General features: G+C 39.2%; 1 protein-coding gene across 4 annotated transcripts in view; it reads right to left on the bottom strand.

Moving 5' to 3' along the window:
* The window catches only part of Frmpd4 (FERM and PDZ domain containing 4), a 922,813-nt gene that overhangs the window by 806,121 nt on the left and 104,669 nt on the right, over nucleotides 1-12,023 (bottom strand). The gene's annotated exons all lie outside the window — the stretch shown is intronic.

The raw sequence follows: 12,023 nt of genomic DNA, 5'->3' as shown, positions 1-12,023 counted from the left end.
GCCCCAGAATTAGGATCACCAGAGTGTCTCCCCCACCCCCAGAATTTTAACTTGGGTTCATGGGATTGAATTCTTCACATTTATGAGGCAATCACTTTTACTGAGTCACAGTCGTGTCTCCAGCCCTCAAGTCCTGTTCTTAATTATGAAGTAGAAAGCACTAAGAGAATTTTATAGTACCATTGCCAGAAGAGTCTGCAAAACAGGCCTGGTATACTTTAAAAATGTGAAATGCACTTGAATACTACATCCCCCTCCATGAATATCTATATTCAGTGCATATAAGGTTGGAGTTCTGGAAATTTCTAATGCAATGCACACACCAATTATGGCACTGGAAATACACCCACATAAACAAATCTTGTTCCCCACACTGAACTTTAAGGCAAAGGAGGTACAAAAGAAAGAGGGATGCCAGAAGGGAAGTCCATATCCCTACTGGATCAAGTCTGTCACTGACCAGGATGGACAAAAGTAGTGATTAATGTTGATAGATACACTGACATTTTGACAATTTAAATGAGTTTTTTGTTTTTGTTTTTGGTTTTGGTTGGTTGGTTGGTTTTGGTTTTTCAAGACAGGGTTTCTTTGTATAGCCCTGGCTGTCCTGGACTTGCTTTGTAGACCAGGCTGGCTTTGAACTCACAGCGATCCGCCTGCCTCTGCCTCCTGAGTGCTAGGATTAAAGGCTTGTGCCACCATGCTCAGCTTGAATGAGTTTGTTTTCAACTCCATAACCACATGTTTAAAGATCTAACCAGTGTGTGCTGAAGATATAGCTTTCTAGCATTTGGGGGGTGGCTCATATTATTAAAGCCTCGGTACCACAAAATTAATCATTTAGTTAATTATCGAATCAATGAAAGTCTATCAAAAACATTTGGGCTTTGGAGATGACTCCGTGATCAAAGCACTCACCTCACAAATATGAGTATGTGAGTTCAGCACTCCAGAACCCATACAAAATTCTAGGTGGGCTTGGTGGACCATCTTTAATTGTAGCCATGGAAGGTGGGAGAGAGCACATCCTCAGAGAAAGCTGTCCAGTGAGACTAGCTGTATCAGTGACCTCTGGTTTGACTGGGTGGCCCTGCCTAGTTGAATAGGTAGAATATCATTGGAAGATTATTCCCAACATCAAGTCTTCACATGCACACACATACGTGTGCACCATCGCCACCATATATGTATGCCTGAAAACATGCATGCATGCTCATATAATGCAGATATGAAAATGGAAATGGGGAGGAAAAAGAAACTTTACCATACTTAATATTAATCTTCAACTTGAAGTAGTGTCTTTCAAACAGAGTAGACCCTTTGCTGTGTGTGTGTGTGTGTGTGTGTGTGTGTGTGTGTGTGTGTGTGTGTGTGTATTATCAAGGAAAAGAAGCCTGAAGTATGGAGAATTCAAGGATATTCACAACTCAGTGGCAACCAAAATGGGAAACACTAAGAAAATTAAGATAGCAGGGCCCAAGCAAGAGTTGGGAAAGATTGGGATGACAAAATTAAATTTCTCTGGGACCTCTTCCAGACTGATCTGTGACTGGAAGGAGAAAATAAAAAGCTACAGTATGCCACTGTGAAGGAACAGATGTCAGGAAACCCCAATTTTAGGGGATGCTGTGCCTGGAAGAACATTTTGGGTGACATTCCCAGTAATCGGCAGTGTTCTTCAGTTCACTTTGGAAAGTCTCTGCTAAAGTTTTAACCTTGCTTTTTACTGTGATGAACTACAACTAAAGCATGGAGAAGCACATGAGCATACAGACAAGACTCATATTCAGGAAAATGGAAAGACCGAAAACCTCCATATGTGAGACGCTCTGAGAGGAAAAAAGATAAAAGAGTAACACGATGCTCTAAAATGCTTAGAAGTCTTCAGTGAAAATGTGAGAGAAAATGGGAAACTTAAAAAATATAGTATTTCGCATGATACTGAGCCTACTTTAGCACAGATATGATATCCGTAAGCAAGGATTTTAGGGGAAATCACAAGTTGGCCTGGAGAGATGGATCAGCCATTAAAAGGCTAGCTTCAATCCCCAGTACCCACATGACAGCTCATGACTATCTGTAACTCCCATTCCAAGGAACTGAACACAGTTCTGGCTTCTTTAGGCACAAGGAATACATGTAGACAAACAGTCATGTACTTATGTAAAAAGAAAAAATTAAAGGAAAAACACAGAAGCAGAACCGGACTGAAAGGCATAGGGTTCCCTACAAAACTGGTGTTTGCTAGAAGTTCATGGATTAAATACAAATTACGTGCTGCTTCGGTTATTGGGGATGTAGAACTCAGTACCTGAGCAACTATAAAGTGTTGCTCTATTTTTTAGAAACTATTTTATATTTAATCTATCTCTTATCTGTTTTCTTTTAACTTTTCTCTCTCAACCTTTCTCTCTCATACACACATGCACACATGGACACACTTGCACACACGCACACATGCACACACACACACACACACACACACACACACACATACATACATGTCTCCCATAGTTTGCTATGTTGTGAGCATATAAGCCTAAGTGAGCCGCTGAAAGCACCAAACTTGAGGAAGACCGAGTGGTAGATCTCCTTGCTAACACCCCCCCCCCCATTTAGCAACATCTCCCTTAACTCAGAGCTATTTTTAAATTCCATGGTGTCGTGTATTTAAGGGTGACCCTGAACTTTGATCTTCCTGCATTCACTTCCCCAATACTGGGATTACATGTAAGTACCAACTATACAGGGTTTAATGTGGTGTTGAAGATCAGCCCTAGGGCTTCCTTCATGCTAGGAACTCTACCAACTGAGCTGCAGCACACACAATGAGTCTTCCTCCACCTTCCAGTATGCCCCAAAGACGCTCTGCTCCAGAAACTTCTCAGAAGAGCTAATGCTCTGCAAGGTCCTGACTGTGTGTTACCTAATTCCATGTTTTACCCACTCCAAGATGCTCTGCTTTTTAAATGAATGGAATCAATGATCTGTGCGAGACTGAGAGAAACCCCCACAAGCTAGTAGAGAAGTAACGTTTTTTCTTGCCAAAAATAATTTTCCTCTGACTCCAGGTCATTTTACATAAGGACTCTAGCCTTTCTCACATATTCCTGTCATAGGTTTTCAGCTTTGATTTTTGAGGCCAGATGATTTATTATTATTATTGTTATTATTGTTTTTGTTGTTGTTGTTATTATTATTATTATTATTATTATTATTATTATTATTATTATTATTATTATTATATCCAATGTGCTATGGGGTGTCCACCAGTTCACCAGGTGAAAAAAAGGTACTCCCTCACTCAGGTTTGAAAATCAAAAATGTACACACATTGATTGCCAAATGCCTCCTGGAGGGAAAAATCAGCCAGCCAAGATACACTGGACTATGGGAAGTCAGGTCTGATTGCGAGCACCAAGTCTCCTTAAATGCCTTGCCTTGTATTTTGATTTTACTATTTGGCAATTGTTAGTAGTACAGAAATCTCTCTTGGTTGGCGGGACAGAAAACCTGTTCATCACAAAATAATTAGCAGAATTGGACTCTAGTCAAGAGCTTTTGTTGTTGCTTCATGAAAGAAAATGTTACACACGAATAATATTCTGAAGAAAAATCTCAGGTGCCTTCATATTCTCTGCCCTCTGCCTTCTTTATAACACTTGCAGATGCACTAAAAAAACAATAGAATGCAATCCTTCAAATTCACTGTCGCTCTTGGAACACCTGTCGCCTTATGTCACCTAATGAAGAACATAAATGGAAGCAAAACTTTCTTGGACAAGATCCTAATATTAGATGCTCAGTTTGTGGAAAATGGGTCTTGGGTTCAAGACAAATATAGTAAGCTTTACAAAATATTGATCTGAAATCTCTCCTCGTCTTTCTTTGTATTCCTCAATCTCATTTCCTGTGGTTTCCTGAGGCCCGTTGTTTTTCAAGTAGGGTCAATTTTGCCTCCAAGAGAACTTTTGTTAATGTTGAAATATCTCTGGTGGCCACATTGGTTAGTGTGGATGTAAATGACATCTAGTAGATAGGGGCCAAGTATGCTCCTGGGCACCCCAGAAGGTGCAAAATAGCTCTCCACAAAAGAGCATTATCCAGCCCCAAATAGCCATGGTGCTTAGGCTGAGAATCTAAGTCTACACAAATGTTGGAATGCCCAATCACAGACCTTGATTAGTTTAGCACCAAAGGATAATGCCCAAACTTTCCAATTTTAATGCCCTATGATGTTTGCTATACTGCTACATCCACTGAAGGACCCCACCCCAACCCCCTGCGCCAGAATGCTTTGTTATTGGAGAAATCTAATTGGTTAAATTTTTTGAAGAAACAAAAATATTAATAAGGTCATGTCTTAAAATTGATAAATTATATTATTCAAAAAATAAACAAACAAAATCCCAAACAACAACAACAATACAAGGGTAGAGAAAAGAGTGGATAGCAGTATTTGTTCAGTAAGCATTTGAGCCTGTAGGGGGAACTCAAGTCTCGCTTTCTCAGGAACCTTCCCTCCTACCTTCATCTTCCAGCAAGAGAAGGAGGCACACTGAGAAAGACTAGCCTAAATGCCTCCACAAGTCACCAGATGGTGACCATGCTACCAGGTGGAAATAAATAGTGGGTCATACGCAGTACTGGGGGTGTGGGGAGAACTTGAATTTTCCTCTTCCTTTAAGTCAATTTTCTCACTATCTCTTTTCCTTTTTATATATCTTTTCTGGGCTACCAACTACAGATTTTATATGAGGACTCTGCTTGGACTTAATCTCTTGTTTTAAAGATATACATTAACATATTCCCCCTCTCTGAGTTCAAATAACAATAATAAAAAACAGAAAGACAGACAAAATATTAAAGGTACAAAATGTGGGTCCTGGTGAAGTAGACAAGGGAATGCAGATAACTACATATTGCGGCCATAGATGAGCTACACTGTATTCCTTTCCTGAATCATGGAAACAGTCACAAATAAAATGGTAGTTTTCTTAATATTCTTTGAACATGTATAAATAAACCAAATCACTTTGAATAGAAATCCTATGAGCTCTTCTTGTGATTAAGAATTTAAAGCAATCTTCTCTTGGGCTTGAAGAACTCAAGAACAAAAAGTTTTAAATGGAACTGGAAAATGGTTCGATATTACCAATGCACCCATATTGCTCATGGAATATTTATGAGTCGTGGAATGATCACTCTGATTATTCCCAGCTGATTTTAACAAGGGATTTTTTTTTTTTATTCTCTTAATTACGAGCCTGCGTGCAAACAAAAACCTATTATAGGGCTCAGAAAGAACACACTGAATAAAATTAGAGCAGACCCATCTTTGAAATCGTTGGATCATAGTCTAGATATAAAAATACAATAGTCCCCTTAGATCTTGATATAAGCATACTTGCAATAAAATTTCAGCACAAGCTCAATGCCACCTCAACTCTTCTGTGTTATTGAAACACTTCTCAATGAAAATACAGGTTTCTTTGCCATCAGAGGCATCTCTATCTCCTACTTTACTCAAGAAAGGACATTTTTATATGTTCTTAGGTGACTATAAAGCCAACAGCACAGACATAAAGGCAATTACTTTTCTTTATTGCCAAAGAACAAAAGAAAAAATTTAAGTTTCATGAAGATGTAGGAAGGGTGGAGCTTTTAGATTGAAGCAGTGTCCTTGAGCTTGACTTTAAATATCTATTTGATGAGCTACAGTTCACTGGACAGAGAACTTGCCTGGTAGAGGCATGTGGATCAGAAGTTCATGGTCACCTTTGGATAAAGTGTAAGCTTGAAGCCAGTCTGGGCTAAAGGAGACTCTGCCTCTTTTATTTTAATTTATATATTATATCGGAAACAGCGAAAGATTGGACCCTGCAGCATACATTCTCCACAGTGACCCTTCCCCAACATTCCTACCTCTTGGCATTCATGCAAATCAGCACGAACAGAACGGAGGAGATACCAATCAAAACTAGAAGGCTCTGGGCTTGGAGAAGGCTCAGTTCATGAAGCATTTGCCTGCAACTTTAAGGAATGAATTTAGAACGCACATGAATTGAGGCAAGGTAGCACATGTCTGTAATCCGAGCCCTCAGAAGGAAAGATGGGAGGAGGAGACAGAATGCCAGAACAGGCTAGCTAGCTTGGTTCCTACACCAGTAAACAAGAGATCATGTCTCTAATAGAGAGGAAGGTGAGGCCTAATGCCTGATATTGGATGTACTTTGACCTCCGCACTTAATGTAGCAGCATGTACCTGTGTGGGTGTGGACACACACACATGCATGCACACACACACAAACAATAGAAGTCACTTCCAAGATCATCATTTTATATAGGATTCCATCACAGTAACTAGAGTGAGGCTGTCCTCATTAGATTAACTCCTATTGTGTGTGTGCGTGTGAGGCTGTCCTCATTAGATTAACTCCTACTGTGTGTGTGCGTGTGTGTGTCAGGGGAGAAGACTACATTGCAAAAACAGCAGACAGCCTTCAGGGTATCAAGCCAGTGTTGAGTTTGGCTTCCATCTAATAGTGAACACAAAAGCAGGACCCACTGTCCTGCAGTCTTAAGAAAATAAAACCAGCCAATAAAGGCAATTCTTCATTAGGCATAACATCAGCTGAGAATACATCCAGCTACTACCTTTCCTGCAACCAGCCAAGGTGGCAAAGAGAATGTAGCACCTTCATGCTCAGAAAACAAGCCCGGCCCACAAAAACTAAAGAAAACTAAAGTTTAAATATACCTTGTTTTAAGCTACTCTCTGGCAATTTCTTACTTGGTGAGAGGAAATTAATTCAGAAACCCAGGACATCATGAAATAGGGTAGCCATGTTATCTAGGCCAAGATTTTACATTTAGGCTTTACATTTCCTAAATGTGTGTATGCAGAAAGCTAATAAAGAAATGAAAAAGTACAACAAATCAGCCTAGTTTTCTTTTCTATTTTTAGATTTATTTATTGGTTTTGGGGGGTGGGTGGGTACACATACCCCCGTGTACATGTGGACAACTTGCAATAGTTGGTTCTCTTTTTCAACTTTGAGGATTCCAGGGATTGAACTCAGGCCATCAAGTTTGGCAACAAACCTTCTTATCCACTGAGCCATTTAACCAGTTCCTGGTTTTCTGGGATGGTGCGAATGAATGTTTAGTTAGTTTTGGGATGCTCCCCATTTTAACCATATTTCTTTAGACTTTTAAAACTTCTTTTAAATTTGAGGTGAGATTTATATAGATCAATTATTTTAAAGTAAACAAATCAGTAATATTTAGTACACTCACAACATTGTACAACCTGAACCTCTAGTTAGTTCCAAAAGATTTTCATCATTCCCAAAAGGAATCTGTACCCATAGAACAGCATTTCCCATTCTCTGCCCTCAGAGCTCCTGAAAAGACTAATCTACTCTGTCCCTATGGATCTACCTAGTCTTGATATTTCACAGTTTCACAGAAATTAAATCATGCAATGAAATGTCATCTTTTGTCTCTGGCTTCTTTTACTTATCAAAGTTTTTTGTTGTTGTTGTTGTTGTTGTTGTTGTTGTTGTTGTTTTTGTTGTTTTATTTTTGCTTTTCAAAACTGAGTTTTTCTGTGTATCCCTGGCTGCTCTAGAACTCACTCTGTAGACCAGGCAGGACTCAAACTCAGAGATTTGCCTACCTCTGCCTCCTGAGTTCTGGTAGTAAAGATATGTGCCACCACTGCCTGGCTATTTATCAATGGTTTAATGGTTTATTCATTGTTGTGTTGAGGTGGTGCTGTCTTTGGTTGCAGAATAATATTCTACTTTATTGTTAAGCACCAGTATTTAGAAACTGCTGGTATTTCCTTATCTAGTCATCCTCTGAGCTACCCATCCACTGTCCATCCTCATGTCCATTTCTACCTTTTGGGTTATTGTATAAACTGTTACTTTGAACATGTTTGCACATATATTTACTTGAGTATGTTTCCAGCCTAGGGAAACTTAGGAATAAAATTATTGGCTGCTTGGTAATTTTTAAAGAACCCCTGTATTTTTTAATACATTGACTACACTAATATCATTTCTACCACTAATGGACAATATTTTATTTTCTGTGTATCTTTACCAAGTTTATAACTTGTTTTTATAGTTATGACAGTAGCCATGCTATTATGAATAGCTGTATCAATTGTCTTATTTTTAAAGTAGTGTGTGTTTGTGTGCGCACATGGCTTTATGTGTAGTGTGTTGTGTATATGGGGAAGGGCACCCTTGCAGAAGCCAGAGAAAGATGTTGGATGGTATTTTGCTGTATAGCTCTCTACCTTATTCGTTTAAGGCAGGATCTCTTACTGAACCTGAAGTTTGGCTGGTATCTGGCAAGCCCCAGTAATCCTCCTGTCTCCAGGTCCTCCCTCCACAGCTCTGAAAATATAGGCATGCAGATAACTAATCATGTGTGTTTTCATGGGTGTGGTGGTCATTTGTACATCTGTGGGAAATTGTACATTCAAGGTTGTCTTTTTTATTGTTGAGTTGTGAGAGTTTTTTTTTAAGTTATGTTTTGTAGAATAAGGCTATTAGGTCCTTATTATATCTGTGATTTATAAATGTCTTCTCTTCTTATGTAGACCATGATTTTACTTTTTGGCTAACAACCTGTGATACAGAATATTTTACTTGTGATGAAGTCTCTTTTCCTTTTGCATGTAATTTTGGGTTCATCTCTAAGAATCCATTGGCAAGTCCAAGGTCATGAGGATTAATATTCATTGATTTAGCTCCTTCGTGGCTTTTGCTCCTATGCCTATGTGATTAATTAAATTTGAGCTAAGGTTTGTCAGTGGTGTTTATCCAGACTTTAAGAAACTTGTGGTAGTAACTGAGATATCATCAGCTTAATTTAAGTTTTGAAACCACTAACTTTCCCCTGGGTTGACCATTTCTACAGAGATTTGGGAGGACAACAGATATGTGGAACAAACTTAATTTTTGAAATTTATGTTTTCATGTATGTATGTCTGTTATGGTACATGCATGTGTGTTTATGCATCTGTTTAGATGCCCTTGCCCACACACAAATGTGGAGGCCAGGTGAGGATGTTTGTAATCTACTTCTACTGCTCTCCACCTTAGCCCCTTGAGACATTAGTCCCTTGAGACATTAGTCCCTCGAGACAAGGCCTCTAAATGTACCTCTCTAGAAAGTAGCTTTTTCTCTGTGGCTCATGGCCAGCAAGCCTCAGGGATTCTCTTATCTCCACACACATATCCTCAGTGCTGAAGTTACAAGCATGCATGGCCACATGCAGCTTTTTATGTTGGCTCTAGGCATCCAATCTCCTGTCCTTTTGCCTTCATGTCAGGCACTTTTACGCACTGAGTCATCTTTCTAGTATGTATAAACACAATTCTTAGGGATTTCCCCCCATAAACTATGTTTTACTGGATTTCTATCTTACCATTTCATCACTGGCATTCAGTGGTTATTCTCTTTCTTTACAAACTCCCCCCTCGGGTCTTTAAATAAATCCAAATCAAAGGAAAGTTGAGAGAGAACCCAACAGAATTAACTGGTCCAAGAAATAGAAGATGAAACTTGTGGCTGCAGGAAGCCAGGACTACAGACTGGAAGGGGTAGGGCTTCATCAGTGTTTGCCCCCAGGATATGTCCTACAATGCTTTAACATTCAGCAAACATGGCAGGGACTGGTTGGATGCTTATAAGGAAACAACAAAGCAACAAAAAGCAATCACTTACAATCGCACATCTAACTGAGTTAAAAATAAGGCGTTTTTTTTTTTTTTTTAATTGAGTGTAGTAGAGAGGTAATAAAGATTCTGGCATGCCAAGAAAAGCATCCTCACATGTAGGAGTCATCCCAAGGATTTTCCTGCACATGGTAGTGGAAAAGTTAGATGTGGTCCTGCCCTTACCTAACTAACAATGCAGAGTAGGAAGGGAAGACTTAAAAGTATTCAGTATTATCCTTGGGAGTCTTGGCTGGAAACAAAGGATTCTAAAATCCCACCAAAGTACAGTAAAAAGAAGGATGAGAGCCCTTCCAAGATAGACAATGCAACAGAGTTATTTCTCTAAGTGGCTAAGCCACACATCGTGTTTGTCAGTGGTTCTCAACTTGTGGGTCTTGACCCCTTCAGACCATTGGAAAACACAGATATTTACTTCATGGTTCATGACAGTAGCAAAACTCCAGTTATGAAGTAGCAACAAGAATAAATTTATGGTTGTGGAGGGTCACCACCACATGAGGACATGCATTAAAGGGCTGCAGCATTAGGAAGGTTGAGAGCCACTGATATATATGAATAAAGATAACTCAGTTCATAAAGTGTTTGCTGCATAATCATGATGACCAGTTTGATCCCCAGCATACACAGAAAAAGCAGAGCATGGGGGAACAGGTTTGTGTTCCCAGAGCCAAGAAGGTGGAAACAGACAGGTCCTTCAGGCTAGCTGGCCAGCTACTCTATCTACTTGATGAGCCTGAAAGAGACTCTGTCTCAAATCGGTTGAGCGTGCAAAGAATTGATACCTGAGGTCTTTATCTGACTTCCTTATGTGCAAGCATACACCTGCATGTGTACTCTGTCTTTCTCTCTTATACACACACACACACACACACACACACACTCACATACACACACACACGAACGCACGCACACTTGCACGCACACACACATACACTTCTACCACAAACAAGAAATCATAAAATAAGTATTTCTGACTTTACTATTAGGAAAGAAAACAATTCTGTTCTGGATAGTTGGCAAACAATGGGTTTGCTTTTGCATTTCATGTTACTAGTGTGAGGTGAAAAGCTGTAGGTTGGAAATCGAATGAAGAATGACCCCAGGTTGGAGGTATTCCTAGGTGACTGACAAGAACAAACACAGATATTTTGTGCAGGACCTCCATCTCACCCAGACATCAAAGAATGAGCACAAACAAACTTCCAAAGAACATAAGCTCGAGTGAAAACAATCAAATTGACAAAATGTGGCCCAGAGTCAGGCCCACAAATAAACAGATGTTAGAATTAACAAACCCCAAATAAAAGGAAACTCATTCTTATTTTACATAAACACACACACACACTTACACAGGCATAGATACACACATACCAGGGTTTCATACAGGCCAGGCTAACTCCCAACTTGATTTTCCTGCCTTCACTTCTCAGTTGCTAAGATTACAGCTGTAAGCACCATGCCCTTGTTCACGTCTGAATGGCTTAAAAATACCTGCTATATAAAACAGTTAATTTGGCATAGCTCGGTAACTACTTATCTGGAGGACATTTGAGAAATTGTGCAGAAAACAAGGAGTTGAAAAGGTGAAAGGGTCAGGAGGCAAAATAGATAACATTAAAAAGGCTCATTCATCTAATTGAGCTAAATAGGAATAATCTCGAGGAAATGAGTGTAGATGATTAAGGGCTGAGAATTTCAGAGAGCTGTTGAAAGACGTCTCAGTCTTGGGGCCAGTGAGATGTCTCAGCAAGTAAAGGCGCTGGCCATAAATCCCGATGAACAGAATTAAGGCCCCTGGGCTCAGTACTCTCACGTGGTAAGAAAAGAAAACAAATTGCAAATTGTTCTCTGACCTTCACACATGTGCCATGGCACATAAGGCTCCCTTTCACAAATAAGTATGTGCATACTAAACAAACATAATAAAATATATAAAAGAGATCTTAATCCTGAAGTGCAGTAATCTGAATGAATTCCAAGGAGAACAAATAAAAAGGAATAGATTACTCTATAAAATCATCATGGATAGACAATATCTACAAGACAACAAAAAATATAGCCCATTTACTAAGAACTGCAGTTTGACTAATGGATGCATCATCAACTATAACAGAATCCAAATGAAGCTAAGAAAAAACAGTTTGCATGTAGAGTTGTATACCTAGCAAAACTACTTTTCAGACAGTGGAATACATATACATGAATGCAAACAAAAATGAAGAGAGTATGCTCACATGAAATACTCACCAAAAATATCTTAAA

This window comes from Acomys russatus, chromosome X (assembly GCF_903995435.1).
Source record: "Acomys russatus chromosome X, mAcoRus1.1, whole genome shotgun sequence".
Classification (NCBI taxonomy): domain Eukaryota; kingdom Metazoa; phylum Chordata; class Mammalia; order Rodentia; family Muridae; genus Acomys; species Acomys russatus.
This window is presented reverse-complemented; position numbering and strand designations above follow the sequence as displayed.